The sequence below is a fragment of the Crotalus tigris genome, unplaced genomic scaffold (assembly GCF_016545835.1).
Source record: "Crotalus tigris isolate CLP2741 ecotype Arizona unplaced genomic scaffold, ASM1654583v1 scf7180000024297.1652928, whole genome shotgun sequence".
NCBI lineage: Eukaryota > Metazoa > Chordata > Lepidosauria > Squamata > Viperidae > Crotalus > Crotalus tigris.
The window spans coordinates 1,465,445-1,478,589 of NW_024100470.1; the positions used below are offsets into that span (position 1 = coordinate 1,465,445).

Here is a 13,145-nt window from a genome sequence, read left to right on the forward strand (position 1 = left end):
CATGCTTCACAGCGTGCTACTTACTGTAACCTCCATGGTCAATAGTGAAGGCACCATTGACATACTAAACCCTTCCTAATATAGTTATAGAAGAAAAAGAATACTAAGCAGTGATAGGGGGGAAATTGATTCATATGACTGCTGCCAGTTCTTTCTGATAAATTGCTTTGTTTAGATTACTGACTAGTTTAAATAAGGAGTGTGAATCAGACTCATTATATATACTTAGAGAGAGAGAGTGGATCAACTCCACACATTATACTTGAAAGGAAGGCTGAAATAGTTACCATATTCTGTGTTAAATGTATTATAGCAGTTCATGTACCTCTCTTTTCAGAATCATGACTCAGATTTATCAACATATCCTGGCTTTAGCATTTGCAGTTGAGGAGATCAATACTAATCCCCAGATTTTATCCAACGTTACACTGGGCTTCAGAATCTATAACAGCCAGTTCACTTCAAAATGGATATACCATGCCTCAATGGAACTCCTTTCATCTAAAGACAGATTAATCCCTAATTACAACTGTGACATCCAGAAATATCCAGTAGCAATAATTGGAGGACCTGACACTGATGCATGTCTTCATGTGGCCATCATTCTGCATGTTTACAAGTTTCCTCAGGTAACCTATATCTATATAAGTTACATTTATATATGCAGTACATATACAATCTGGTTAAATATAATATTCCTTTTAGATAAGACTTGGTCCCTGGGATAAAGCAAAACAATTGAGTGAAATCAAGTGGCATATTTCTCTTTCAGCTTTATTTTGGAATCTGTGAAATGCACTTGTTAATGACCACTGATGCACCAATTGTTGCTGAATACATTCACAGAGCATATTTAAGAACTAAAGTAGTTCCTTTTCTGAGTTCACAAAATAGACGGAACCAAATGTCTGGATTTATAAAGCATAGAAAGAGACAAAGGAATGTAAGCAACCTTAAGACTAACAAAGCTTGATAACTTGTGTAAAATCAGTCCTTTTTTGTAAAAAAAAAAAAAAAAAAAAAAAAGGTGCTGGAACTCACACACGTCATACAACACGCCTTGCCTACCCTACAAGGTTCCATCCCAAAAAGGTGCCGGAACTCCATTCTGGGCGTTCTGTGACAAAAAAGGCCCTATGTAAAATTATTATTAAACTCTTAAAAAAGAGAATGTTGAAGGTACACTATTGTCAAATAATATGAAATGGAACTAAATTTTTACTTAAACACTACCAGTTTGAAAAATATATCAATATACCTTATATAAAAAAAATAAAATCTTAGTGTCACCTTTCTGAATCCTTCTGTATTTTCTATAGTTGACGTATGGCTCTGCTCCAATGACACATGAGGACAAACAGGCTGGGTTTTATCACCAAATGTTTCCAAATATGGACCATCAATATAAGGGGATTCTTCTGCTACTACAGCATTTTATGTGGACATGGATTGGAGCCTTGTGTGTGAATAATGGCAATGGGGAGAAGTTTGTACAAAATGTGGTTCCCATGTTTTCCAAAAGTGGAATCTGTTTTGACTTCATTGAAAGATTTCCATTAATTTCTTATTCTACTGACATTCTCACTATGGTGAAAGAAGGGATGAAAATGTACAGTATTGTGATGAACAGCACTGTCAATTCTGTGTTAATTCAAGGTGAAATTGAGATAATGATAATTTTGAGAATGTTTCCCAGTATGTCAAAATTTGAAGGGATAGTATTACAAGAAAATGATAAAATCTGGATTATGACAGCCCAGATGGATTTCACATCTCTTCCCTTTCAGAGATGGGAAGACTTAGATTTTCTCCATGGTGCTCTATCCTTTGCAGTTCATTCAAGGGAAGCCCTAGGGTTTCGGGAATTTCTTCAGATGAGAAAGCCAAACTTCAATCAAGAAGATGGCTTTATTAGGGTTTTCTGGAAGGAGGCATTTGGATGTGTGTTCTCAGGCTCCATGATGGATGAGAAACACAACTCTGTGATGGACAATCTACCAATCTGCACTGGTGAGGAGAAGCTAGAGACCCTCCCAGCATCTGTTTTTGAAATGGACATGACTAGCCACAGCTATAGCATCTACAATGCAGTATATATTTTGGCACAGGCAATACATGCTGTTCATACAACCACCTTCAAATATAGAGCAAGAATAGGCAGACAAGGACTTATTGAATTTCTCAAACTTCACCCATGGAAGGTAACATCTCAAGGACTCTGACAAGTGTCGAGTATGTAGATTTGTCTCCATGTCATCTAGCAGCTAAATTAAATGTTTAGTTTAATATCATTTTGCTTTTGGTCATAGTGTATTTCTCTTCCTATAAAACCTTTAATAGTTTTTTTTATAAAGGGAGAATGTAAAGAAAAAAAAAGATTTATATTCCAGAATATTTTCTACCTTTCTATTTATGTTAATATATCTCAGACACACTTGGAACACTATTGCAATCCCGCAATGCAGAAAACAGTCTGATATTTTTTTATTATTATTTCTGTTTCTTTTTTATGGATTTTGGAATATTTTTAAACTTATTTTAATTATTCAATAGTGTATTTCCTAATTAGTGATTGCATTAATCCTTCCAAATATAATTGCTTTCTCCAGTGATTCTTAACAATTAGCAAATGAAAAAAATAATGTGTTTTCCAATCCAGTCATCAACAAAAAGTCCAAAAAAGCTCTAAAATATTGATATTTATTAACATATATAACAATCAACATGCCTCATCTCAACTCTTATCAGTAAGCAAATCCCATTTAAATAAAATAATCCTGATAGCTTACTGTAAACAAAATTAAAGAAAATCAAATTTACTACCACAAAATAAGACCACTTCTCCCTTAGGGGAAAAAAAAAAAAAAACAACTTACAGATTTCTTTCCCATTCCAAATGCAAATGTTTCAAAATAAAACCACTCCAAACAGGAATTTATCCCATTCAAATAAACATTCCATATCTTAACTCTCAACTATGACACATCCACATTTTGTAAATATAAAGTAATGTCAGTATTCTGATATGAATAAATAAAATAAAATTTAGCATAACAAAGAGAAATAATTCACCTGACTTCCATGCTTTGAGCAAAAAGACAGTAGATAGAAAGCTGGTTTTCATTCTAAGAAGTTGGGAACCCCAAAATATTTATAGAAATATCTACATTTTGTTAAATGTAAGCAAATCCAATATATCATATAGAGCGACAAAAATAGTGGACCAGAGGAATGCTGCGGATATAATTTACATGGACTTCAGTAAAGCATTTGACAAAGTAGATCACAACCTACTACTTGATAAGATAGAAAAATGCGGGTTAGACAGCATCACCACCAGATGGATCTGTAGCTGTCTGACCGGCCATACTCTGCATGTAGTCCTCAATGGAACCACATCTACATGGAGGGAAGTGTGTAGTGGGGTGCTCCAGGGCTCTGTTCCAGGCCCAGTGCTCTTCAACATCTTCATCAATGATTTGGACGAGGTGATAGATGGGAAACTCATAAAATTTGCAGATGACACCAAGCTGGCAGGAATAGCCAACACTCCAGAAGACAGGCTTAGGATACAGGAGGATCTGGACACACTTGAACACTGGGCGCTATCTAACAAAATGAAATTCAATGGTGAAAAAAATAAGGTTCTACATTTAGGCAAGAAAAACCAAATGTATAGGTATAGTATAGGGGGTACCTTGCTCAATTGTAGTAACTGTGAGAGGGATTTCGGAGTCCTAGTGGACAATTACTTAAATATGAGCTAGCAGTGTGCTACAGCTGCCAAAAAAGCCAACATAGTGCTAGGCTGCATTATCAGAGGGATAGAATCAAGATCACACAAAGTATTAATACCACTCTTCATTGCCTTGGTAAGACCACACTTGGAATACTGCTTCCAGTTTTGGTCACTATGATGTAAAAAAGATGTTGAGACTCTAGAAAGAGTACAGAGAAGACTAACAAAGATGATTAGAGGACTGGAGGCTAAAGCATATAAGAAAAGACTGTTGGAATTGGGTATGTCTAGTTTAATGAAGAGTAGGACGAGGGGGGACATAATAGCAGTATTCTGATATCTCAAGGGCTGCCACAAAGAAGAGGCAATCAAGCTATTTTCCAAAGCGCCTGAAGGCAGGACAAGAAGCAACGGATGGAAACTAATCAAGGAGAGAAGCAACCTAGAACTAAGGAGAAACTTCCTGACAGTTAGAACAACTAACCAGTGGAAAAACCTGCCTCCAGAAGCGGTGAATGCGCCAACACTAGAAGCTTTTAAGAAGAGACTGGACAGCCATTTGTCTGAAATGGTGTAGGGTCTCTTGCCTGATGAGGGTGTTGGACTCGATGACTTACGAAGAAGATATTTTTTATAAATGTTTTATTAATTTTCTATTTTCTATTAAGTGCTCAATAGACAATGTGATCACTGAGTCTATTAAATATTCAGTGATACATATAAGTTTTTCCAACTAGGTCCAATGTTATACCCTCCAGTACATCCCCACTTTTTCTGGTAATAACAATTTTTCTGCATTAAGCAAATGCAGTTATTATTCATTCAATTTCCACTTATTAAATCCATATTCTATTTTTGCTTTATTTTCAATTTTAATTTCCCATCCATGTTCAAAGTGTCCCAATCATTTACAATTTCAAAACAAGTTGTATTTGGGCAATCAAAAGAATCCCTTATTCAAAATTCTTAACATATTCTTATTTCCCCTTTCCTACCAAAATATAATATTCTGATTACAAATCTGAGCTAATTATAAAAATGCTTCTATTTCTAACAATGTAATCTTAATCATATTCAAACCTCTAATCAATAATCCCTTATTCAAAGTTCTTAACATATTCTTATTTTCCTTTTCATACCAAGATATAATATTCTGGTTACAAATCCTAGCTATCTAGTTATAAAAATGTTTATTTCGAACTATTTATTCTTAACCATATTCAAACCTCAATAGTATAGTATCCCTTCTATTAAGTCAAAGCTTCTATTTCTTTCAATCTTACTCTAGCTTTCTTTCTTTGCTAACTAACTTTCCAAGTCAATGCATTTGGATCATCAAATAATTCAATTTTGTATATGTTATTTGGAACAATTTGGTTAAAATGTTTTTGGAAGAGCTAGCCCATTGATATTCATTAAACCACCTCCCTCCTTCTTCAATACCCCACAGTTCTAATAATGACTTTATCTTCCATTCCATCAGCTTTCCTTTATTGTCATCCAGTATGTTCTTGATTTATAAAATGTCTTTTCCATATCCAATATTATCATTATATTTTCTGAGTTTTATCTCTGTCTGGTCATTTATTTCCTTCTTTAGATCATCAATGTTTGTGTCAGCATTCTCTAGTGTTCTTTCTGTTTTTGGGTTGCTGGTTCCTTCTCTGTAATTGTCTTCTGATTGTAGATTTGAATTAGAAAATTGTTGTTTTATCTACTTTGTGTTATTAGTAACCTGCTCACAAGCTAGAATAATTGTTTTTTGTATCAATCTCAGCATGGAAAGAATTTCTTTCTGTATTTCATTTGCTTGATGATATTGCAAGTTAACATCTGGGAACAGATGTTAAAGATGATGTTTTACTATTTAAGGCTGAGTATTTTATTTTGTTTTGTTTTTAAAAGTAACCATTATAGATTTATCCAACTGACTGTCCATTCCTGAATCTCTCCTAAGCAGATATAAGTAGAGTTCAATTTTTTGTCCAATAAAAAATACATCCTTTCTTTCCAGGGAGAGAGAAGAATCTTTGAGGGTTATTTAACAATCAAGATTTATAATCCAAAGTGTTCCAAAAAAAAATCCGCCATGCAATTCTGAAAGTCAGTATTTATGTTCAAAATTCAGACAGGCAAAATTTAAAATGTTTATCATCTCTGCCACATAGATAAGCAGCCCCATTGTCTGTTCCTTTTTTCCCCTCAACTGTAATTCTCAATAATAAAATAGTTCCAAGGTCAGCCAAAATCTTATGTAGTTCTGGGTTTCAAGCCAAGCTTCTTTTAGGCATAAATAAGTTGTAGTGCCATAATTCACCACTAGATGTCATCAACACCACTTTCCAGTTTTTAGATCCAAAACATATATTGTTAAACTTTTCAAGTCTTTTTCTTTAGAAAAAAAAATAAAATAAAAAGGTCTTAAAAACACTTTTGCTCCCCACATTTTTAAACTGTAAGTATATTTTAATTCCAAATAAGTCTTATAGGTTTTGCCAGTGTCCCCAAGTATTAATTCGCTGCTTTTCTTTTCTGAAGGAGTGGGGCAGAAATTCCCTTTCCCTCTTTCATGGGGGGAGGGAATGCTTTGGTCAGATTTTCAGGAAAAGGTCTTAAAATCATGAAGAAAGGATCAGGTCTCATCCAGTTTCATCCACATTGCTGTAAAGTTCCTTGATAGTGCTGGTTGATTTCCATTGTCCGCAGCTTAGTGCTGGCTACACAAATACAGTCAGTCTTTCCTCCGCCAGTTTGGAGAGCTTCTTCAGATCAAATGGGGGTCTTCCACCCCCTTGTGATCAATGAGAGTGTCCTCCTTGCTTGCCGCCTCTATGGGGCAACTTTCAACCCTTTCCATGGTCCCCCAGCAGGGTGAAACCAGATGCGAAAGATGGAGCCCCGTCTTCCTGCATCTGCATCACCGCAAGAGCCCAATCAGAAGTCCAAGACATTGTTATTTTATTGTTTCTTTGTGAAGAGCAACTGCAAGCAGCTTGAGCCATCTTGCACCCTCTTTGTCCAAACAGGCTCATACAAACTGATCTACTGTTGGATCCCTTATTTATGGCTGCAAATATCACCTCAAGTAAGTCTGTAGATTTTAATTTTTTTAACAGTATGGTAGGCAATGGTTGTGTTCTTTATTAAAAGATAAGCTAAATATGAAAAAGTTTTTTTCCCCATATTTCTGAAGTGGAATTAAATCTTCACCATTTTGTAGACCATGATGAAATGTTTAGTTCTTCTCTTCATTTACTATTTTTGTTTTCTTATATGTGTGATTTTGTATTTTTGTAGCTCAATGAAATTGTAAGAAGGATCTCATTCAATAATACTGTAGGAGAAACAATATATTTCAACCAAAATGGAGAACTAGAGATTGGATTTGATGTCATCAATTGGGTGACATTCCCAAACAAGTCCTTTTTGAAAGTCAAAATTGGTGGAATAGGATCTGTGACTTCCCAAGAGGACATATTAGTGATCCATGAAGAAGCCATCATTTGGCCAAGCAGGTTTAACCAGGTAGGGCCAAAATTCATGTTTGGATAATGTTACTTATTTTTAATTGAATAAATATGAGCTATGGAATACTTCTAGTGATTTTTCTGTCATCTGCCTGAAGTATTAAGAGATGGTCCAGGGAAACTAATGGTATAGGAAGGGAAGTTTAGTTGGAAATATTCCCTTCAGGTTAAATAAAGTCAGAAGTGACTTAATAGCATGATTACATGAACCTACCTACCTACCTACCTTCCTTCCTTCCTTCCTTCCTTCCTTCCTTCCTTCCTTCCTTCCTTCCTTCCTTCCTTCCTTTCTTTCTTTCTTTCTTTTTTCTTTTCTTTTTTTCTTTCTTTCTTTTATTCTGCCCATCTAAATGCTATGGTGACTGGGCAACTTACCAACAGTAGAAAGATAAATATACAAAAAAATTACAATTAAGAACTGAAAAAAAAACACATGTTTTAATGCCCTTCCAGAAGGTCAAGAAGGTAAGAGTGCCTCTCATCCCTGGAGGAGACTGTTCCCAGTTCAAGGGTCACAGTAGAAAAAAACTTTTCTCCTTGACCCCACCAACTGGAATTCCTTCACAGACAAGATCCATAGCAGGCCCTTTCTGCTGGAGCAAATAGGGTGGGCTAATCCCATTGTGGCAAAAGGATTCCTCAGATACCTGCATCGATGCCATAAGTTATAACCTATATAGATCCAAAAATCAGGATAACTAAATCCTTTTACACCTACCTGCTTTTCTCTGATGACTTTTAAAGTACATAATCCATATCATTAATGCAATCATATATTGCTTTACATCTCAGAAAAGGTCAGCATATAACAGACATTGGTTCATGGAGAAACAATCTAAGTTTGGCTTAGTACCAAAAGCTGTAAGAAGTTAAAAAACCTGATAATGTTATGTAGCTTGGTCATGAAACATCTGTAAGAAAACCACCAAGCTCAGAGAACACTAAGGACCCCACAGAAGCTTTAAAAAACATCCACAAAGAAGATAGAGAAAAGCAATCTCCATTTGGGTACCAAAAAAGTCTACATGGACATATTCTTGTATAAGTAGAAGATGAGCTTAACTCAAAGAGGTTTTTATCTTACTTTCATTTAAAATATATGGCAAAAAGTCTGAGTGGTTGCTCTCTAAATCCCATACTATTTTCCTCCTCTTGCCTCTTTTCATAGACATCACTCACAACACTTCCAACCAAACATGATACATTGGGAAGCTTTGTGGACAATAATTATTACTAAGCAATTATTGAAAAAAATAAAACATTTTTTCATTTCTTTATGTATAGGTCCAGCCGCTTTCTCTGTGTAACAACTACTGCTCTTTGGGTTATGCTAAGACCAAAATAGAAGGGAAACCATTTTGTTGTTATGATTGTCTTCACTGTCCTGAAGGGAAGATTTCCAATCTCATAGGTGAGTGTTGAAAAAGGAGTCATGCATACATTTTGTAGATATTCCTTTCTAGGAATACATTCTTTTTTACCCTTGATAGCTGAGTATAATGGTATGATCTGTTATGACTATAGATCTCAAACCTAATTTCTCACATTATGAAAAGATTTCTTTTCTTTTTTTCTGGGCAGCTTACATAACGACAAAGACAGGATGCTGAGATATTTGAGATTCTGGCGGTACAGAGACTAAAACTTTAAGAACTGCTTCAGAATGCACATGAGTACCAACATAATGCCTACCTGCAAAAAAGCTGTCATGACATCCCAGGAAAACAGAGTGTTTTAAGATGATGCAGAGAGGAGATACATTTGTGTTTTTCCACACCCAAAGACACTTGAGAACATCAAATCCTATGCTCTGCACAGATCTATTTCACATTTCTAAATTGAGTTACTAAAGTGATTGATGGTTAAAAATAATACAGTTAGAGCTATATAAAGCTACTATGTCTCTTCACCACAACAGAATCACTTTTCTTTTTTTTAAAAAAAAGATGGCCTTTCAGATTTTTTTTTAACGGAAACAGAAAAAGGATAAAATGTCAGGCTCCATAAAGCAAAATACATCTCCAAAGATCATAGTTTTTCAAGCCTGAAAAATACTTGTTTAATCAATCAGTGAACAAATTAGTCCAGATTCTCACTCAAGGCACAAATGGTCAGATACAAATTATCATATTTTGGACACAATTCTGCAAAAGCCTAACTCTCTGATGAAAGCTCTAATGATGGAAATGGAAGAAGTGTCATGTGTTAAATTTCAGTGCAACCATCTTTCTAACCTGAGTGTTTTTTTTCCCTAGATATGGATGACTGTTTTACATGTCCAGAAGATCAGTATCCAAACAAGGATCAGAATTCATGTCTTCCAAAAAAGGCTAACCTTCCTAACATATGAAGAATCACTGGGGACCATCTTAGCCATTTGTTCTCTTTTGTCTTCTTTTATCGTATTGTTGGTTCTGGGTGTCTTCATTAAGTGCCAGGATACTCCCATTGTCAGGGCCAACAACCGAAACCTCACCTACATCCTTCTCATTTCCCTTCTGCTTTCATTCCTGTGTGCTTTACTGTTCATTGGCAAACCTCATAAAGTAACATGTCTCCTCCGACAAAGTACTTTTGGTATAATATTTAGTGTAGCTGTATCATGTTTGCTAGCAAAAACTACCATTGTGATTTTAGCTTTCATGGCCACCAAACCAAACTCTATAGTGAGGAAATGGGTAGGGAAAAGATTGGGCATTTCCATTGTATTTTTCTGCTCCTTCATTCAAATAATTTTTTGTACTGTCTGGCTGTTCACCTTTCCTCCATTTCCTGATTTCAACATTCACTTAATGGAAAAAGAAATTATTCTGGAATGTAATGAAGGATCCTTTATCATGTTCTATTGTGTCCTGGGCTTTATGGGCCTCCTTGCTCTTGTCAGCTTTACGTTAGCTTTCTTTGCCAGGAAATTACCAGACACTTTTAACGAAGCCAAATTTATCACCTTTAGCATGTTGATTTTTTGCAGTGTTTGGCTCTCCTTTGTTCCTAGTTATCTGACCACCAGGGGCAAATATATGGTAACTGTGGAGATCTTCTCCATTATAACATCCAGTGGTGGCCTCCTCATATGCATCTTTTTCCCTAAATGCTATATCATGATACTGAGGCCTGAACTGAATAACAAGCAGCCACTAAAACAAAGAAAAAACTGAAAGATGTAGAATTGCATTGCCTTCTTTTAATTTAGTCATGGAAAAGCAGTAAGGCCCTATACTTGAGACCTATAAGTCTTCCCCATCTACCAGTTGCAATTGCTGCCATTACATCTATAATTTTCCTTCTGATTTTAGGATTAGAAAGCTGGTTCCATTTTTAATGTTTTATGATAGAATTGGCACAGAATATTGGACACTATAAATTTCTCTTCCATATAACAGAACGTTTGCCCTGACTTTTAAAGCTTCATGGTTGAAAGGCTTCCCCTTTTCGGAGCCACTAGTTCCATTTTTAATGTTTTATGTTCCACCCAAATTTCTATAGATGGTTGGTGTAAAATAATGTTAAATAATAAATAAATAAATAAATCTTAAAATAGAATCAAGTCTTTGATTTCCATGGAATCATATTCTGATTCCTCCATGACAAGAACTATATCGATATGCTTTGTTTTTAGAAAATATATATTTTTTTTCTTTATTCCCTCTACCAATTTCCTTATAAACTCTACCAATTCCTCCAGTAATTATTAGAAATCTCCAGGAGTTTTTCTTCATCAAATATAGACCACTATATTAAGAGATTCTTAATTGTCTCTGTATCCAGTAACTGTGGATTGATGTGATTTCTGTTCTTTCATAATTGCAGACAGGAGGGGAAGGGAAGGGAAGGGAGGAAAGGGGAAGGGAGAGGAGGGGAAGGGAAAGGGAAAGGGCAGAGAGGAGGAATGGAAAGGAAAGGAAAGGAAAGAACCTCCACTGCTGATATTTTACAGTCTATGAAGAAACTTGCCTATCTTTTTTTTGCTCCTGAAAGTTTCTGAAATTCAGAAATCTAAAAATAATTCTTTAAACATGTAAAAGCTCAAAGTTTTCTGGTGTCTTTCAGCACTTGGAAATGGACTGATGATGTGAGAGGAGCATTGACCAAAATTAAATTCTAGAATGTTAATGATCAAAATGAGGACAGGAAATGAGCAGATGAGCTTATATTGCCTTTCTCTTTTTTATATATATAAATATTTTATTAGTTTTAACTATAACAATATCCAGTGCCTAGTGTACAATGTGTTGTGTTGTCTTGTTTATGTTTTAATAAAAGAAAAAAAGAGACAGTAATAATCAATTAATAATCAATAATGATTAAGTTTGATAATTCTATAATTACTATATTAATTAATAATATATTTCTTTGATCGTCCCTTCTCCCGTTTATATTCTCTTTCTTCAACCTTAATCAAAATTCTTTATATTTTCAATTTATAAATGGTTAAATATAAATACATTTTTAATATTTGTTTAAATAATAATAATCTCTATGTATAGAATTTTTAGCCTATATTATTCTTATAAACACCATCTCATTAATTCACTATGCATCCTATTTTTGTAATTTTTGTTTAAGCTTAATTTCCCTTGTATGCAATCCAATTCTTACCAGTAATAATTTCTTTATATGTTAATCATCTAAATGTCCAAAGTTTCTCTATCATGCATTATAGAGATCATTATCTATCTTATAGTATCTAGGTATAACATCCTTTTAAATCAGTTTATATTTCACTTAGATTAATAAAAGTTACATCAACCCACTATTTTTACATTTCATATATTGTAGAACATACTATATTACTTAAAATTACTTATCCCTTTTGTTATATTCCTTATAACCATATTCAAACAAGTGTTTGTTCATGTAATAGTTCATCTGGTAGGGCAAGTCAAATCTCTCAAATCTGTCTCTGATCTTCTTCTTTTGCCGAGTAATGTTCCAAGTTGATATATTCCGCTTACCCAGCAATTCCTGTAGTTTTGTAAATGTTGATAAAGTAAGCAAAATGTATACTTTCTGTCTCCCAAACTCTGTCTCCTAAAAATTCTATACTCCATTCCATTTTTATTGTTGTATCAGAATCTTGTAGATTTTTTCCTGTTTGTATTAGATTGTAATTATTTTCAATTGTTGTTTCATCAATGTGGTCATATTCTTCTAATTTGTGGTCTGTTATCTGATTTGTTTCTTAAATTTAAAAAATAGTCCAGGTGTGTTTTTTTCTTCTTTCAGACACTTTTTAATCTTACAGCTGGCCTAGCTCTTCCTTTGTTCCCAGATATCTTCAAGGTTATTTGCAATTCAAAGGAACAGATTATTCTTTATCTTTGAGCATTCTGCCAGTTTCTGAGTTCTTATGTTAGTGTTCTATGCTCTGATTCTCCACTAGGTGTCAGCAGTTATTTCTTTTTTCAGTTTTTTTTTTTCAATCAAAAAACTATATTTTTGTATTTTTTTTATAATTCCATCAAAACACTTTAGGGTAATAACCTTGAAAGTTCTTTAGTTCCTAAATTTATCCAGTATTTTAAATTGAATTTTAGTATATCTCTTTCTTCCTTAATATTAATTCACCACTTCTGTCTATAAAGGAATGGGGATACAGTCCCCTCCCTTCCCTTCTGGAGGTTTTCTTGCTTTGGGGATCTTTCTCAAGGATTCAATTAGTAGATAGAAGAAAGAGGATCAATACTCTCACCAATAGCAAGCACGCTGTTCACTGATGTTCGGGTTCGTGCTCTTGGACTTTGGTTATAAGCAGCTTGGGCTAGACACTGATCTCACACTAGCCTTTCTCCTGTCACGTTGGAGGGCTTCCCCCGGATCAAACGAAGTGACCTCCATCTCTTCATGATCAATGGAACACCCCTCCTTCATGGTCACCT

The 13,145-nt window shown here is 34.6% G+C and overlaps 1 pseudogene; it reads left to right on the forward strand.

Annotated features, from left to right (window-relative positions):
- The first annotated feature begins 341 nt into the window (after positions 1-341).
- On the forward strand, positions 342-10,424 carry LOC120299483 (annotated as a pseudogene).
- The last annotated feature ends 2,721 nt before the right edge of the window (positions 10,425-13,145 follow it).